At 41.8% G+C, this 17,993-nt stretch overlaps 1 long non-coding RNA gene across 1 annotated transcript; it reads left to right on the top strand.

Moving 5' to 3' along the window:
* The first annotated feature begins 202 nt into the window (after window positions 1-202).
* Window positions 203-17,484, top strand: LOC118500763. The gene is made up of 3 exons (XR_004903345.1): window positions 203-322; window positions 13,768-13,778; window positions 17,473-17,484. It is a non-coding gene; the product is annotated as an uncharacterized LOC118500763 (long non-coding RNA).
* The last annotated feature ends 509 nt before the right edge of the window (window positions 17,485-17,993 follow it).

Below are 17,993 nucleotides of genomic sequence, written 5' to 3'. Positions count from 1 at the left end.
ATTTTTAATAATACTGGAACAACAACAATATGACAAAAATATATATGATTTGAATAACAAGAATAGAAAGTACCCAATCAAGAGTAGTGTGTTATCGGAACAGGAGTATGTTGCAGCCGATCAAGTCCGGGCAGATCCACTCTTGCCTCAAGTAGACGGGAAAATATGGAGAGCTGTGGAGATGTTTAATATGCCCTTATTCAAGGGTGGGTGAGCCACACATGCCACAAGCTGCATACCTCACTAGTGGGAAGCCCCTACCTGTTTAACTACTAGAGGGGAACAAAGCCAGAAAACTGCCAAAACCTTACATAACAACATAGTTCTGCACATGTGAGCCCAACTTATGTTACAGGAACAGTTTATCAGACCCATTCTCAAGGGTTGTGAGAACACCAGTTATCAGGTCCCTCTAAGGCTACGGGAACACTGAGCCTCTTAGTTACCCAGACACCTGGGCAAGGAAGCCAGACTGCCTCCACTTACCCTACAATGAGTGAAGTGAAAGAAGAAAAATTAAAATACAATATGGAAGAGAGAATAAGGAAAACCAGTCACACAATGCAATTAAACAGAAAGAAAACTAAACAGAAAGAAGAGGAATAAAAATACTAATAAAATAAAAGAAAGAAAAATAATGAAAAAATAATAACAATACAAATAATAAAATGCCAGTTGTATGGGATAGCAAAGTGAAATCTGTCTCATTTTCTCAGTTTCGGGGTTTAATCCTGTGCTCCCTCTTTGAACCTGTCTCTGGACCTTTCACAACTCTAGTTCTTATTGTCTGACTTGAGGGAAGGAAAAAAAAGAGAGAGGAAAGAAAAAAATAAGCTTCCTTCTGACTTTAAACCCGTTGAGTGGGTTCTGCTGGTCTTCCTGGATGCCACAGAAAGAGAGGGGCTGGCCTTCACTTTTCTCCCTTCCCATGGCTTTGAGAGGATGCGGTCCAGGTCTGGGCCCCAATATTCACAATTGCTCAGCCTCCCACCCAGGTCCTCCATGAGCTGGCAGGCCTCCACTGTCCATCTGTGCCAGGCCTTCTCCTTTAATCCACCAGATGTGCTGAGGTCTGTGCAGTACATCTCTTCCTTGCTCTTTGCAAGCCCACCATGGCCAGAGCTTACCACTGGGCAAGTGGCGCCATTCAGCCTCTGGGCGAGCAGTGCAAGTCAAGCTCAGGCACAAGGCTCCAAGCAGTCTTGAAGGGAGTGGTGCCTCAAACAGCCAGAATCAGCTGCAGGGCAAGCAGCACCAGCCAGCCTCCATGGAAGTGGAGTGACTCAGCTGCCAGGCTTACTGCTCTTCAAGCGCAGGCTATCGGCTCAAATCAGTCACAGGGCAAGTGGGGCAAATCAGCTGCCCTGCAATCTGCCTGAGTCAAGCAAGGGCACACAGCTCCAATCCACTGTCCAGGGAGCAGTGCAAGGGCGCACAGCTCAAATCACCCTTGGAGTGAGAAAGCCACTGAGCAAGAGTTCCTTTCTTGTTTAAGCCCACCATTCTTAACAAGCGACCAGCTTTTCACACAGCCCAACTTTCTAACCAGACTGGAGACTATCTGGGTCAGGGTCTGACACGGCCCAACTCTTCTGCCTTCTCCAGGTGTTGCCCAGCTCCCCAGTTTCTCTGGTAATGACCCAGCCAGTGTCCACAGTCCCAGCGGGTGTACACTGTCTCTGTGTGGCTTCTACTTCATCTCTATTCCCCCAAGCAACTTCCAGCATCCAGTTCCCTCCTGATGCAGGGTCACCCTCCCTGCTCTGGTAGGGGAGGGAGCTGGTGATCTATCTCCAAGTATCCTGAGGCAAGCTCCAGGTGGAGGGCCACAGCAGCCTAGGTCCCTGCACAGGTCCAGGGATTTTAGCACACCATGGTAATCTCCTCACCATCTGGTTTGCAATGTCCTTTACAATTTTTGTCCTCCAAACTTCATATAAGCTGGGATTTCATTGGCTGTTTGCTCTGTTCCTCAAAAGATCAGATAGGTGTTCCAGCTGGGCACAAGGAGAACTGGGCTCCACTCCCACCTACCTCACCATCACCTTCCATCTCCTGGTGTTCACTTTCTGACTTTTCTTTCTGAATCTGCCTCTAGTTTTTTAACAGCTCATTGTCCCTGGGTGGGTTGTCAAACTTCTGTCAGCACTGCTTGTATCACCTTCACCTGCATCTAGATGGAGCTTCTGTTGTGATGGGAAGGGTAGGTCCTTGAGGTCTCCCCTGGGAGGCACAGTTCAGTCTTGTGGGAAAATTGTGAGTGTGTTGTTGCCATGCCCCTACATACCCCCATCTTTATCTGTCCTGGCTTATTTTTAATAACATATAGATTCTGATGAATTAGCTGTCTGTTTCAAGGGAGGAGCCAGTATGTGTAAGAGGGTCTGCTCTCTCCTGCTTGATGTTGATGGCATCTCTGTGTGAGAGGCAAGGCTGGGTAGAGCCATGATTCCCCCTTGTTGCACTGATTTCTGATCTACCAGCTTTGCTGGCCTCAGTGAAATAGGGCCCTAGGAACCAGTGTATTTTTTCTCCCTGAGAGAATTTCTAAATGTGCCCTTTAGGTGTTCCTGTTGCTGTCTTTCTCTTGAGGAAATGTACCCCACAGGGAGTTCTTAAGCCTGATCTGCCAGTTTTGCAGATTTTCCCTGATGGAGGTGTTTTCAGTCCTACAGGAGATGGGGGCTGGGTGTGACCTTCCATTCAGGGAGATGGATCTCTGTCAGGGAAGAAGTTTAAATAAACCTCTGTCTGGCTATAAATAATCTCAGGTGCTCCTCTCCCACCCTTCCAGTTCCCAACCCATTGTCCTCACAGCAGACAGTCCTGCACTTTTTACTCTGCACAGTCTGCCCTGTCACCTGTGCCTGGCTGGGGCTGAGAAATCCTCTCGCTTTGCACCTTTCTGATCAATCTGCCCAGCTGCACTGAGTGGAAGCAAACTGCACCGTCAGTCATTTGCCCTTGCTGGCAGGTCAGTTGCACATGGCGTCCCTTCCCAGCATGCCTGAGCTCCCTGTATAAAAGGTCTCTCTGGGCACTCCCACTGCAGCACTGTGTCTGTACACACCACCTCTCTGAAAAATCAAGTCTCTTACAGTCATGGCTGGCCATGGCCAGCCTCTTCCACCTGACCCAGGGACAGATAGGATCCCTCTCTCTCTCTGGCATTCTCCCAGTTGGCATTTGCCACTGCAGCTGCGTGTGTGCGTGTGTAGCCTGCATCTTTCCTACTTTGTGTATCCAAGTCACTCCCAGCCCAGTTTGGGTGTTCCCTGCCCTGGGGGATGAGGGGAGCCACAAAGCTGCAATTCCTGACCAGGCTCTCTGCAGCCACAGGCACTACACATTGTGCATTTCCCCTTCCACCTATAAAATCTCCTTGAAACCAGAAAAGACACCAGAGCTTGTGCCACCTGTCACATACTAAACCCAATAAGCAGACACTGGGATTGAATATTTATGGGTGCTTTATTCAGATGGCCATCGACCTGAGAATACGGTGGGTTCACACCCTAAAAGAACTCTCTTACATTTTCTTTCCAGGCCAACAATTTTATAACAGAGAACAAACAAGGTACAATGAGGGATTTTGAAATTCCGGGAATATTAGGTGAAAGAAACTGCAGCATTCTTGTCCTGAGCAGTTAGCTGTTCCCAGGGATGGGTGATTGTCTGTTTCTCCCTGGAACAAGAATGGCCCAGATGCCTCCACTTGTCCCCAGGTTGTAATCTTCTATCAGTGCCCCAAGAGGTCGGCTGTTTTTCCCAGGAGCCAGGATGGGCCTTATCTGTAGTTTCTGAAACAAAAGCTTTAACATACACACTATTTGCTAGATTCATAACTTTTTACCTTAAGCTAAAATTTTCCAAGTTTTGAGTCCCCTATCATAACTATTTGCCTTAAACTAAAATTTTCCAACTCTTAAGTCCCCTATCACTCTTGCTGTCCATTGTGAAGCATCTTCTGTATTCCTTAGCTTTCAAACTTCATATCAGCTAAGATTCCATGAATGTCCAATTTATTTTTCAGTAGTTCAGCCAACTGTCTGAGTTAGGGGCAAGAGCAAGTGAACTCAGCTTCCACCTACCTGGCTGCCATGTTCCAGCCCCCCACTAAAGTAACTTATTCTTAAAACTGAATGATTATGTCAATGAAATATAGAACAGCCTAATAATTTAAGCATGGATGTAAAACTTTTATGTAAAGTTGCAAAGGTGGGAATGAAGAGGGCCAAAATTTTGTACTTGGCATGTTAATTAAAATTAAAATAGCTGGCTATTAAGAAAAGAAAAACTGAGAAATTGCCTATGATTCTAATTTCGTTACTTCCTAAGAGATTTAGTTCACAAAACCTGGTTTAGGAAGAGAACCTCAGCATAAACACCTTAACTTTAGACATTAAGACCCCAAGCAGAAACTTATTGACCCCCTTACCTTACTCCTTGTTGTCCTATTGCTTTTGGGGTTCCCTGACAAAAATTAACTTTCCAGGTATGCTGCACTTCTAAATCACAGGCATGTCACCTATTTTGCCTCTAAAATCTAAGACTCTGTTCTTCCATTTTCCAAAATATCCTATGTACCCAATATTAATTTGTTTGTGGTATTTGTTTACATATTAATCCTCCTTTATGCATGTATAAAACTTTGAATATCATGTTAATCCAATTATCAGCCCAGCTGTTATTACTTATAAGGTATGAGGAAAATAACTAATTTCTTTATCCCCTACAGTTTTGGTGAGCCAGCCATGTGAAATTAATGGTTGGGAGACTAACTTCTGGAAAGCTCTGCAGCTAGAGATCATGGATATCTGCTGGTAATGATAGTAATATTTTTGTTCACTCTTGTCAGTCTTTTGCATCTATTTCTGCAGGGTTTCATAGAATTTGATAGTACTATAAGCTGTTTTCCTCTTGCACATTTACATTGGCATGGAAAATATTTGTGAAACTAGCTGCTTGGACTTAGAGAGTCATAAGTGTTCTTTATTGAATCATGGTTCTATTTACATTGTGGGGATCTGGTTCAGCTTCTACACCTGACATCGAGCAACTAGGGTTTGTTGTCCAACCCCAACTCCAGAGTCTGGCTATAGAGTTTTGGTTACAGATCTAAGTTCTAACTTCAGGGTCTACACTCAGGGGTTGAATCTATTCTGCCGTGTGTCTGGTGCCAGGTGTCTTTGGGTGTGACTTCCTGTCCTGGGTTTATGTATGGGGTCCATGTGTAGCTCTGGCTCTGGGGTCTGATGTATGGAATCTGGTATCTGGTATTTGGCATTCAGGGTCCATATTCTGGCATGGGTCTGGGAAATAGTTTTGGGTGTGGGGCTGGTTCTGGAGTTTCAGCTTTTGGTTCTGGGTCTGCACCAGGATCCTGGTTTTAGAGTCCAGGGTCTGTGCCCAAGGTCTTATGTCTGTCTCTGTTGTCTAGTGTCTGTCAACTGATGGTGTTTGGCTCCAATTTAATGTCAACAGGAGTTTTAAAGTTGGGGTGCAGTGATGAAGGAAACTATTCATTACCAATAGCTGAATTTTTATACAGCATGGCTATGAGAATATTGAGAAGCTGTTGAGGAGCTCAATGTTGTTGCAGGTGAATTATGAAGCAGCACTGCTGTGGAACAGTTCAATAGTTATACTTCTTAATCATTAAGCAATCATGGCTGTGAGGAGGGCCTGGTGTGAGGCAACCCTTGGTTGGACTTATACTTCCTAGGCTATACTACTCAGCTCAGCTCTGCTCAGCTACATGAGTTCTGGTCTGGTCCTGTTATTTCTTCTTTGCTCTGCTTTGTCTAGACCTCTTCATCACTCAGTTCAATGTGGGGGAAAGTTTGCCAGTTAGTGCAAATTTTTCCCTAAGTGTAGTTTGCATGAGAAGCTCCTGCATAGTAATGGCTATTAGGTTGTTGTTTAAAATTTGAGCCAACAGCTTTTCTTAATGGGTATCTTTTTTCTTAGTATCCACATATCTGTCATTATTTCTGAATAGCCAAATTGATGGAACAGAATAAAAGGTTTATTGAAGATCCAAGTCCATGGACATCTTTTGTATGATAAAGATGTCTTCTTAGATCAGTTTAAAAAATGTGCATTATATAACAAATGGTGTTGAAACATGAGGCAAGCAGCAGGTCACAGATAAAAGCTTGGCCCTTTCCTGAGGCTAGAGGCAGGGCTGGGATGGAGATGAAGGACAGGATCAGGACTTGAGGAAAGCAAGGTGTGGAAAAAGATAAAAGGTGGGGCCCTATGAGACTAGGGCTGGGGCCAGAAATGAGGTAATTGGCCTGGCAAACAAGGATTGAGATAAGCCAGAAACAGCAGGACCGATCATAAAATGAGTGGCCGGGTCAGACTGGAGGCAAGAGGTGGTGTGTACATGAGAAGAGGGTTGGGAGTCAATTGATGAGTGACAGGTTGCTCAGATATAAGGCAAGTGACCAACTCATATGAGGTGAGTGGTGGCCTGAGATCAGTGGGCCTGGGTCCTATGTGTGAGTTGAGCAGTGGGGAGGACTTGAGGTGAGAGGTAAGGTGATGTGGACCCCAGCCCACAGGGTCCACGTGTTGTGGATGCGATAAACAAATTCTCATGGACTACAGAAGTCCTATGAAGAAAAAGAGATGGCATGGCCACTCTCTGAGTGAGAGAGGGCCCCAACCCCTGCCTGGACAGGCTTTAATTGCTTTTCTGGGCACATTACATTGAGGAAGGTCCCCATTTACTATGCACAGGTTCAATTTAAGAGGTTACCTTTTACAGAAAACAAAGGAGAGGATGTTGCTAATTACATCAAAGAAGAAGGATATTTGCAAATGCAAAGGGAAAAGTGGTTGAACTGGTTACACCCATCCTTGGGAGTTTTAGCATACATTTTAGGAAGTTACTTTAAGGAAATGCAATAAACATTTGCTGCCTCAATTCAGGGTGAGGGAGTTTTAGCAAAAGCAAGACTGAAAGCAGCCTAGGTACAATGCAGGCCTGATTCCCCACAGGAGAACCTATCTGTGGGCTTGGGTCCTGCGTGCTGACCTGGCTCCCTGTCAGTTTTCCAAATCAGGGGATGGGCTACATTCTCCATGCCACATGCAACTGTCCCCTATAGTAAAGGACAGGCTGGATGTGAGGTATGGGGCAGAGGCCAGGATAAGTGGCTTGGGCAACAAGTGAGGCCACCAGTGGGGCAGATATAAAGTGAGCACTTCCTGTGGGACCACTTTTCAAGACCACATCTTCCAGAATGAACACCAGATTTGGGAGTATACTGCTTCCAGTGCCATTTTTTGTGACCATTGTAAAGGCCAACCTCAGCCTCTCAGCAGGTAGAGCCAGGCCTAAGCCAAGGTCTTTCAGCAATGAACATTCTAAGCTATTAAAAAAGACAATTTTAGACTTCCAGCCAAGATAGAGGCATAGGTAGACACTGTGCCTCCTCGCACAACTAAAATAAGGACAACAACAATTTAGAAACAAACAAAAAAAAACCAGTACTGACAGAAAATTGAACTGTATGGAAGTCTGACAACCAAGAAGTTAAAGAAGAAATATTCATCCAAACTAGTATGAGGGTCAGAGTCAGGCTGCCAGGAGAAGAGGGCTCAAGGCAAAGTGGCAGCAGGCAGACCCAGTGAGGTGGCAGATTGTGGAGGGGCACAGTGCACTAGGTAGCTGTTGGACAAGGCAGTCCCACATTCGAGTGCAGATAGACCAGGCAAAACTGAGGAGCAAGACAGACCTCACAACCCAGGGTTCCAGCAAGGGGAAATAAGGCCTCAAAACACCGATTGAAAACACCTGTGGGAGTTGGGGTGCCGGGAGACACTCCAGCCTCACAGGAGAGTTTGTTGGAGAGACCCACAGGGTCCTAGAACATACACAAGCCCACCCACATGAGAATCAGAACCAGAAGGGCCCAGTTTGCTTGGGGGATGTGGGGGAAGGGACTGAAATCTGGTAGAGAGTGGAACAAGCACCATTGTTCCCTCTCAGACCCCTCCCCCACATACTGCATCACAACTCAGCAACTGGGTTGCCTCACCCTGGTGAACACTTAAGGCTCCGCCCCTTACTATATAACTGGCACGTCAAGACAAAAAAAATGGCCCAAACGGAAGAACAGATCAAAGTTCCATAACAAATACAACTAAGCAACAAAGAGATAGCCAACCTATGAGATTCACAGTTCAAAGCACTGGTGATCAGGATGCTCACAGAATTGGTTGAATTTGGTCGAAAATTAGATGAAAAAATGAAGGCTATGCTAAGTGAAATAAAGGAAAATGTACAGAGAACTAATAGTTATGGGAAGGAAACTGGGACTCAAATCAATGGAGTGGAACAGAAAGGAGAAAGAAACAACCAAACAGAAAAGAATGAAGAAATAAGAATTTTAAAAAACGAGGAGAGGCTTAGGAACCTCCAGGGCATCTTTAAATGTTCCAATATTTGATTCAGGGATGCCAGAAGGAGAAGAGGAAGAGCAAGAAGTTGAAAACTTATTTGAACAAATAAAAAAGGAGAACTTCCCCAATCTGGCAAAGGAAATAGACTTCTAGGATGTCCAGGAAGCTCAGAGAGTTCCCAAACAAGTTGGACCCAAGCAGGAACACACCAAGGCACATCATAATTACATTACCCAAGATTAAAATGGAGGAGAGAATCCTAGAAGCAGCAAGAGATAAGGAGACAGTTACCTACAAAGGAATTCCCATCAGACTGTCAACTGACTTCTCAAAAGAGACATTGCAGACAAGAAGGGGTTAGAAAAAAGTATTCCAAGTCATGACAGGCAAGGACCTACATCCCAGATTGCTCTATCCAGCAAAGCTCTCATTGAGAATGGAAGGGCAGATAAAGTGCTTCTCAGATAAGGTCAGGTTAAAGGAGTTCATCATCACCAAGCCCTTATTATATGAAATGTTAAAGGGACTTATCTAAGAAAAAGAAAATCAAAAACATGTACACTAAAATGACAGCAAACACAATTATTAACAACCAAACATAAAACAAAAGGAAACTAAGCAAACACCTAGAACAGGAACAGAACCACAGAAATGGAGATCACTTGGAGGGGTATCAACAGAGGAGTGGGAAGAGGAGGGGGGGAAGGTACAGAGAATAAGTAGCATAGATGGTAGGTTGACAATAGACAGGGGGAGGGTAAGAATAGTATGTGAAATGTAGAAGCTAAAGAACTTACAAGTATGACACATGGACATGAACTAAAGGGGGGGAATGTGGGTGGGAGAGGGTGTGCAGGGTGGAGAGTGAAGGAGGGAAGTGGAACAACTGTAATAGCATAATCAATAAACCATATATTGTTTTTAGAAAAAAGACAATTTTACAAATGACAAAACAAAAACCCTGAGAGGTTTGTTCCATGTCCAGAAGAACATAGTTACAACGGTGATCCAGGCTCAGATAAATTCTAGATTACTAAAGCTTAGGTCACTCTATCAAAATTGTTACAATTACATATGAAGAACTGCAAATTAGAAAAGGAGCCATTTTGGGCTAAGCAACTAGAAAGGATATTTTTGTCTTCTGACTGACAAGAGACCAAACTGTGATGAGCAAGAATAGGTTTCTGGGGTTGTCACAACAGTCTAGATTATTACTATTTTTTAATTACCATAGTGTTTTCCTCTAGTACATTTTTGTCCAAAATGAAAATAGCTTTTCTTGTTGCATTTTACTTAAACAATACAAAAAAATAAAATTAATTAAAAATCTTACCCTAAGAGGTAAAAACTGCTATTGTTTTAAGTATATGCCCTTCTAGACACCTTTACATAGACATCTCCTTCCTTCTGCTTTCTCTGGATTTAATTTACTGTGGTGAGTTTTTATTATTATTATTGTTTATGCTGATACACTTACCCAATTTTTTCCCATTCACCCCCCTCTACCCAGCCTTCCCCTTAGTTCCATAGTCAATCTCCACAACAGTGTCTATGCCCATGAATTCTTCATATATGGTCTTTGACTAATCCTTTCATCCTCTTTCAAACAGTCCCCACCTCCTCTCTTACTATTGTCAGTCTATTCCATGATTCTATGCCTCTGGTTCTATTTTCCTCATTGATTTATTTTGTTCATTTCATTCCTCTTATAAGTGAGATCATATGGTATTTGTCTTTCACTGACTGGCTTATTTCACTTAGCCCAATAGTCTCTGGTTCCATCCATGCTGTCACAAAAGGTAGGTTTCCTTCCACGTTCCTGCTGCATAGTATTTGGTTGTGTAAATGTACCACTGTTTTGTGTTTTTTTCCTACTCATCTACTGATGAACACTTAGGCTGTTTCCAACTCTTGGCCATTGCAAAAAAAATGGCTATGAACACACAGGACATAAACTATTTTGAATTGGTGTTTGGTATTCTTAGGGTATATTCTCAGTAGTGGAATCTCTGGGTCAAAAGATAGTTCCATTTCTAATTTTTTTTAGGCAACTCCATACTGTTTTCCACACTGGTTGCACCAGTCTCCATTCCCATGAACAGTGCACTAGGGTTCCCTTTACTCCATATCCTCACAAGCACTTGTTTGTTGATTAATGATAGCCATTTTTGCATGTATGAAGTAATATTTCATTATGGTTTTAATTTGCATCTCCCTGATGGCTAGTGATGTTGAGAACTTTTTCATACATCTATAAGCCATCTGTATGTCTTCCTTGGAGAAGTGTCTGTTCAGGTCTTTTGCCATTTTTAATTGGCTTGTCTGTCTTCCTGGTGTTGAGTCATATGGGTTCTTTGTATGTTTTGAAGATCAAACCCTTGCCTGATGTATCATTGCCAAATATGTTCTCCCATACAGTTGGATCCCTTTTCATTTTGTCGATGGTTTCTTTAGTTATGTAGAAGCTTTTCAATTTAATGTAGTCCCATTTACTTTTTTCCTTTATTTCCACTGCTCTATATAAATCAGGAAAAATATTACAGTATAAGATATCTGAAATTTTACTGTCTATAATCTCTGCTAGGATTTTTATGATAGCACACCTTATATTTAAGTCTTTTATACATTTTGAGTTTACTCTGGCGTATGGTGTAAATTGGTGGTCTAGATTCAGGTTAGATTCATTTTTTGCATGTACCAGTCCAGTTCTCCCTACACCATTTATTGAAGAGACTATCCTTACTCCTTTTATCTTCATGCCCCCTTTTTCAAATATTGATTGACCATAAAGACATGGATTCATTCCTAAGTCTCTATTCTGTTCCATTAATCTATGTGTCTTGTTTTTATGCCACTACCAGACTATTTGATTACAGTAGCCTCATAGTATATTTTGATATCAAGTGTTGTGATCCCTCCAACTTTGTTCTTCTTTCTCAAGATTGCTGAGGCTATTCTGGGTCTTTTTCAATACCATAGCAATTATTGGAGTATTTGTTCTAGATCTGTGAAATATGTCATTGGTATTTTAATAGGGATTACATTGAATCTATAGATTGCTTTGTATACTATGGACATTTTAATGATGTCAGTTCTTCCGATCCATAAATATGAGATATGCTTTCACATAGCTTTATCTTCCTTAATTTCTTTCTTCAGTGTTCAATAGTTTTCTGAGTACAGGTCTTTTTCCTCCTTGGTTGAATTTATTCTTAGGTACTTTATTTTTCTTGTCACTATAGCAAATGAGATTTTTTTCCCCTAGTTTCTCTTTCTGATAGTTCATGCTTGGTGTGCAAAAATGCCACTGATTTCTGAATATTGACTTTGTATCCTGGTATTTAGCTGAATCCAGTTATTAGATCAAGTAGTTTTTTGTGGGTTTTATAGGGTTTTCTATATTCACTATCATACCGTCTGCAAATAATGACAGTTTAACTTCCTCTTTTCCAATTTTGGTGCCCTTTATTTCTTATTCTCGTCAAATTGCTATGGTTAGAACTTCCAGTACACTGTTGGATAAGAGTGGAGAAAGGGGACACCTTATCTTGTTCCTGATCTTAAGGAAAACACTTTAGGTTTCTGCCCAATGAGTATGTTGGCAGTAGATTTTATGTATGTGGCCTTTATTATGTTGAGTTATGCTTCCTCTATTCCCATTTTGCTGAATGTTTTTATCATAAATGGATGTTGAATTTTATTAAATGCTTTTCCAGCATCTATTGATATGATCATGTGACTATTGTCCTTCTTGTTGTTCGTGTGATATGTTACACTTATTGATTTGTGAATATTATACAATCATTGAATCCCTGGAATAAATCCCTCTTGATCATGCTGCATGATCTTTTCAATGTATTCCTGGATCCAGTTTGCTACTGTTTTGTTGAGGACTTTAGCATCTATATTCATCACAGATATGGGCCTGCAATTTTCTTTCTTTATTGTGTCTTTATCTGGTTTGGAATTAGGATAATACTGGACTTTTAAAAAGAGTTTGGAAGTCTTCCATCTTCTTGAATTTTTTGGAATAGCTTAAGGATAGTGTTAGTTGTTCTTGGTTTGGTAAAATTGACCCATGAAGCCATCTGGAACATGGCTTTTGTTTGCCAGAAGGTTTTTAATTACTGCTTTAATTTGCTAGTTGTTATTGGTCTATTCAGGTTTTTTGCTTCTTCCAGATTCAGTTTTGGTATATTGTATCTTTCTAGAAATTTGTCTATGTATTTTGTTCAGGTTGTCCAGTTTCTGGAATATAGTTGTTCATAGTAATTTCTTGCAGTCTGTTGTATTTCTGTGCTATCTGTTGTTACTTCTCCTCTTCATTTATGATTTTATTCATTTGGGTCCTTTCCTTTTTTTCTTGATGACCCTGGTTAAATGTTTGGTTTTTTCTTTTCAAAGAACCACCTCTTGGATTCATTGATCCTTTGTATTGTTATTTTAGTCTCTATGTCACTTAATTCTGCTCTGATCTTGATTATTTCCATCTTTCTGCTCAGTCCGGGCTTTGTTGTTTTTCCTCTAGTTTTTTAGATGTAGGGTTAGGTTGTTTATTTGAAATATTTCTATCTTTTTTAGGTAGGCCTGTATTGCTATGAACTTCCCTCAGGACTGCCTTTACTGTGTCCCACTGGCTTTGGATTTTTGTGTGTCCTTTTCATTTGTTTTCAGATACTTCTTGATTTTTTCCTCGATGTCATTGTTAACTCATTCATTATATAATGACATGTTATCCAGCCTCCATGTGTTTGAATGTTTTTGAGTTTTTTCCTTGTGATTGGTTTCTAGTTTCAAGCCTTTGTGATCTGAGAAGATATATAATATGATTTCAATTTTTTTGAATTTGTTGAGGCTTGATTTGTGTCCTATAATATGGTCTAGGCATTTGAAAAGAATGTATATTTTGCATCTTTGGGGTGAAATGCTAGGTAAATGTCAATTAAATCCACTTGATCAAGAGTATAGTTCAATGCTACAGTATCTTTGTTGATCTTTTGTTTGGATGATCTATCGATTGTTGACAGTGAGGTATTCAAGTCCCTACAAAGACTGTATTGCTCTTGATCTTTAAGTCCTCCAGTGTTCACCTTGTATATTTTGGTGTTACTATACTGGGTGCATCTAAGTTTACAAGGGTTGTATCCTCTTGTTGGACTCCTCCTTTTAGTATTATGCAGTGATCTTCTTTGTCTCTTGTTATAGCCTCTGTTTTGAAATCTGTTTTGTCTGATATAAGTATTGCTACCCTCACTTATTTTTTTTCATGTCCACTTGCATGGAATATTTTTTTTTCCATCCCTTCGTTTTCAGCCTGTGTAGATCTTTGTTTCTGAGGTGGGTCTCTTTTAGACAGCATATCTGTGGGTCATGTTTTCTTATTCATTCAATTACCCTATATATTTTAATTAAAGCATTTAATCCATTTACACTTTAGGTTATCATGTATAGGTATTTTTCATTGCCATTTTGTCCCTTTGCACTTGGTTTTCCTTCTCTCTCGCTCTCTCTCTCTCTGTTTCTTCATCTTCTTAAAACAATCTGTTTCATACCTCTTGCAATGCTGGTTTGATGGAAATGTACTCTTTTAGCCTTTGTTTTTTGGTCTGTGAAGCTCCTTTATTCACCTACCATTTTAAATTAGAGCTTTTCTGGGTAGAGTAGTCTTGGTTACAGGTCATCATTTACTTGGAAAGTTCATGTCAATCCCTTCTGGCTTGTAGTGTTTCAGTTGAGAAATCAGCTGACAGACCTACTGGAGATCCCTTGTATGTACTAGTTCTTTCTCTATTCCTGCCTTTAAGATTCTCTGTCTTTAAATTTTGCCACTTTTGTTGTAGTGTGTCATGGAGTAGGCCTCTTTGGGTTCATCTTGATTGGGACCCTCTGTGCTTCTTCAACTTGCGTGACTTTCACCAAGTTAGGAAGGTTTTCTGTCATCATTTTTTCAAACAGGTTTTCTATCCCTTGCTCCTTTTCTTCTCCTTCTGGTATCTCTATGATGAGAATATTATTATGTTTCATGTTGTCCCAAATCTCCCTTAAACTATCCTTGCTTTTTTTTTTTCATTTTGTTGCTCTGACTGGGTGTTTTTGTTACCTTGTCTTCCAACTTGCTAACTGTATCTCCTGCTCAATCTAGCCTGTTTATAATTCCTTCTACTGTATTCTTCATTTCAGGTATTACATTCTGCATTTCCTCCTCATTCTTACTCATAGTTTCTATGTACATTTTCATAGTGATGTAGTTCCCACTAAGTGCCTTGTAGCTCCCATAAAATTCCTTATAGTTCTCAGTAAGTTCCTTGAACATCCTTATAACCATTACTTTCAACTCTGTGTCTGATAAATTTCATTTAGCTCTTTTCCTGAGGATTCCTCTTCTTGTTTTTATTGTTTTTTCTTTGTTTCCCCATAATAGGTGACTTTTTGTTTGTTTGTTTCTGTGTATTACATTGATCTGTTCTGACTCCCTGTCTCCATGTGGTGGCCTTTTGTGGTAGGAGTCCTTGCAACTCATGGGTGTAGTCTCCTTGATCTTCTGAGATGGATGCTCTAGGCATGCCTTTATGCAGTGTTTGTGGGCTCTCCCATTGTATTTGGGTTTTGATTGTTGTTGGCTCATTTATTGGTGGTTATCTTCTCTGGCTGGCTGACTGATAGTCTCAACCCACACTATATTTTATATGCTATTGTACAGGTGCTGTACAATATTGCTGTACAGGTATTGTACAGGTGCTGAGAGAAAAAAAAAAAAACAAGACAACACAGAAAACAAAACCCACACAATACACCCCAACAATAACATCAATATCAACAACAAATGAGCAAAGATTAATAAAGGTGGAAAGAGAGTATTATAAGAAAGCAAAAAAAGAGTATATGCAATGAGTAAAGGAAATAAAAATTATATTGAGACAGCAGAGGAAGGAGAAATAAGAGTAGGGAATAGCCTTCCAGTCAAGATAGAGGCATAGGTAGACACAGTTCACCTCAGAGTGCAACCACAAGAAGAATTACAATGAACCTCAAAACAAAAAACACCTGGAGCTGCCAGAAAATCAAACTATGAAAACCCAACAACCAAGTATTTAAAGAAGCCATATTCATCCAGAGGGGTAGGAGGGGCAGAATCGTGGATTATGGGCAGAGAAGACACAGTGTGGCATTAAGAGGACACTGTGTTGGCAGTGGTATAGGAAGTCCCATATTCACATTTAGCAGATAAAAAATGGGACAATATCATGACAGTGAGAGATATCAGCCCCAGGTCAACCTGCACAGCCCAGGGCTCCAGCACAACTAAGATAAAGCCTTATAACTTCTGGGTGTAAAAACCAGTGGGGGTAGGGGCAGCAGAAGAAACTGCCTGTTTCTCAGGAGAGTCCAATTAAAGTGTGCACATAGAGGACTTCCGGCAAGATGGAGGAATAGGTGCACGCACCGTACCTCCTCGTACAACCAAGATTAGAAAACCAATAATTTACAACAATAATTTACTATCAGAATAACACCCAGATCCGGCAGAGGATTTATCTGAATGGAAGTCGGGCAGCCAAGAAGTTGAAGTAGACGCGTTCATCCGGACTGGTAGGAGAAGACGAGCCCGCGGGCGCGGGGCTGGCTCGGGTCGGCGGCGCGCGGAGGTCGGGGGAAGGTTTGGCGCGAAATCGGCGCAAAAGCCATCGGGCGTGCAAGAAGGCAGCGGTGATCCCTGAGTACGCAAGCTGCGGCTGGCAGACCCAGACGGGCAGCGATTGTGGACCAGGGCAGAGCTCGCAGCCCAGAAGCCCAGACAAGGGTCTGAGTCCAGGGGAACGGAACTACCGCCATTGTTTCCTCCCGCCCCACTCCCGCGCCCGCCCCGCCCCCACATATAACGTCACAATCTAGCAACTGGGTTGCCCAGCCCCGGTGAGCACCTAAGGCTCCGCCCCCCACCGTAACAAGAGCAACTAGACCGAAAAAAAAAAAAAAAAAAAAAAGGAGAGACAGGGGGGAAAAAAAAAAAAAAAACCATGTTTTCAACAGAGCAAATCAGTCCCCCAGGACTCATCCTTTTGAGCAACCAAGAAATAGCCAATCTATCAGATGTGCAGTTCAAAACACTGGTGATCAGAAAGCTCATGGAACTGGTGGATTTTGGACGATATTTAGATGAAAGAATGCAGAGTACCATAAAACAGATGCAGGAAGACACGCAGAGGAGAGCCAATAGTGAAAAGAAGGAATATGAGTCTCAAAACAATACAGTGGACCAGAAGGAAGATAGAATCAACCAAGCAGGAAAGCATGATGAAGTAAGAATTCAAAAAATTGAGGAAAAGATTAAGAGCATCCAAGACACCTTTAAACGTTCCAATATCCGAATTATAGGGGTACCAGAATCGGAAGGGGAAAAGCAACAGATTGAGCATGTATTTGAACAAATAATAAAGGAGAACTTCCCCAGTCTGGCAAAGGGAACAGTCTTCCAAGAAATCCAAGAAGCTCAGAGAGCCCCAAAGAAGTTGGACCCAAGAAGAAACACACCAAGGCACATCATAATTACATTAGCCAAGGTAAAAACGAAGGAGAGAATCCTAGAAGCAGCAAGAGGTAAGGGGACAGTAACATACAAAGGAGTTCCCATCAGACTGTCAGCTGATTTCTCCAAAGAGACCTTGCAGGCAAGAAGGGGCTGGAAAGAAATATTCCAAGTCATGAAAGACAAGGACCTACATCCCAGATTGCTCTATCCAGCAAAGCTCTCATTTAGAATGGAAGGGCAGATAAAGTGCTTCTCAGATAAGGTCAAGTTAAAGGAGTTCAGCATCACCAAGCCCTTATTTTATGAAATGCTAAAGGGACTTATCTAAGAAAAGAAGATAAAGAAAAGACATGTATAGTAAAAGGACAGCAAACTCACAAATATCAACAACCACACCTAAAGCAAAACCAAAAGAAACTAAGTAAACAATTAGAACAGGAACAGAACCACAGAAATGGAGGGCACATGGAGGGTTAGCAGCAGGGGGGTGGGAGGAGGAGAGAGGGGGAAAAGGTATAGAGAATAAGTAGCATAGAATATAGGTTGAAAATAGATAGGGGGAGGGCAAGAATAGTACGGGAAATGTAGAAACTAAAGAACTCATAAGTATGACACATGGACATGAACTAAAGGGGGAAATGTGGGTGGGAGGGGGTACAGGGTGGAGGGGAGAGAAGGGGGGAAATGGGACAACTGTAATAGCATAATCAATAAAATATATTTAAAAAAATTAAAAAATTAAAAAACAAATAAATAAAGTGTGCACATAGACATAGAACATATGCAAACCCACCCATTCAGGGAATCACTGCCAGTGCAATAGCTAGAAGAGTGCCAGCCCCATATGGGAAGTGGGTAAGGCAACTAGGAACGGGGCAAATGCCAGCAACCCCCAGAAGTCAGATAGCAGCATTGTTCTGCCTCCCACCCACCCCCTACACAGAGCCGGAAAGCAGTGAAGCAGGTTGCCTCACCCTGGTGATTACCTAAGGCTCTTCCCTGCACAATTTATAGGTGTCTTTTATAGGGAGTCAGAGAAGCTCTACCT

The sequence above is a fragment of the Phyllostomus discolor genome, chromosome 5, assembly GCF_004126475.2.
Source record: "Phyllostomus discolor isolate MPI-MPIP mPhyDis1 chromosome 5, mPhyDis1.pri.v3, whole genome shotgun sequence".
Lineage (NCBI taxonomy): Eukaryota > Metazoa > Chordata > Mammalia > Chiroptera > Phyllostomidae > Phyllostomus > Phyllostomus discolor.
This window is presented reverse-complemented; position numbering and strand designations above follow the sequence as displayed.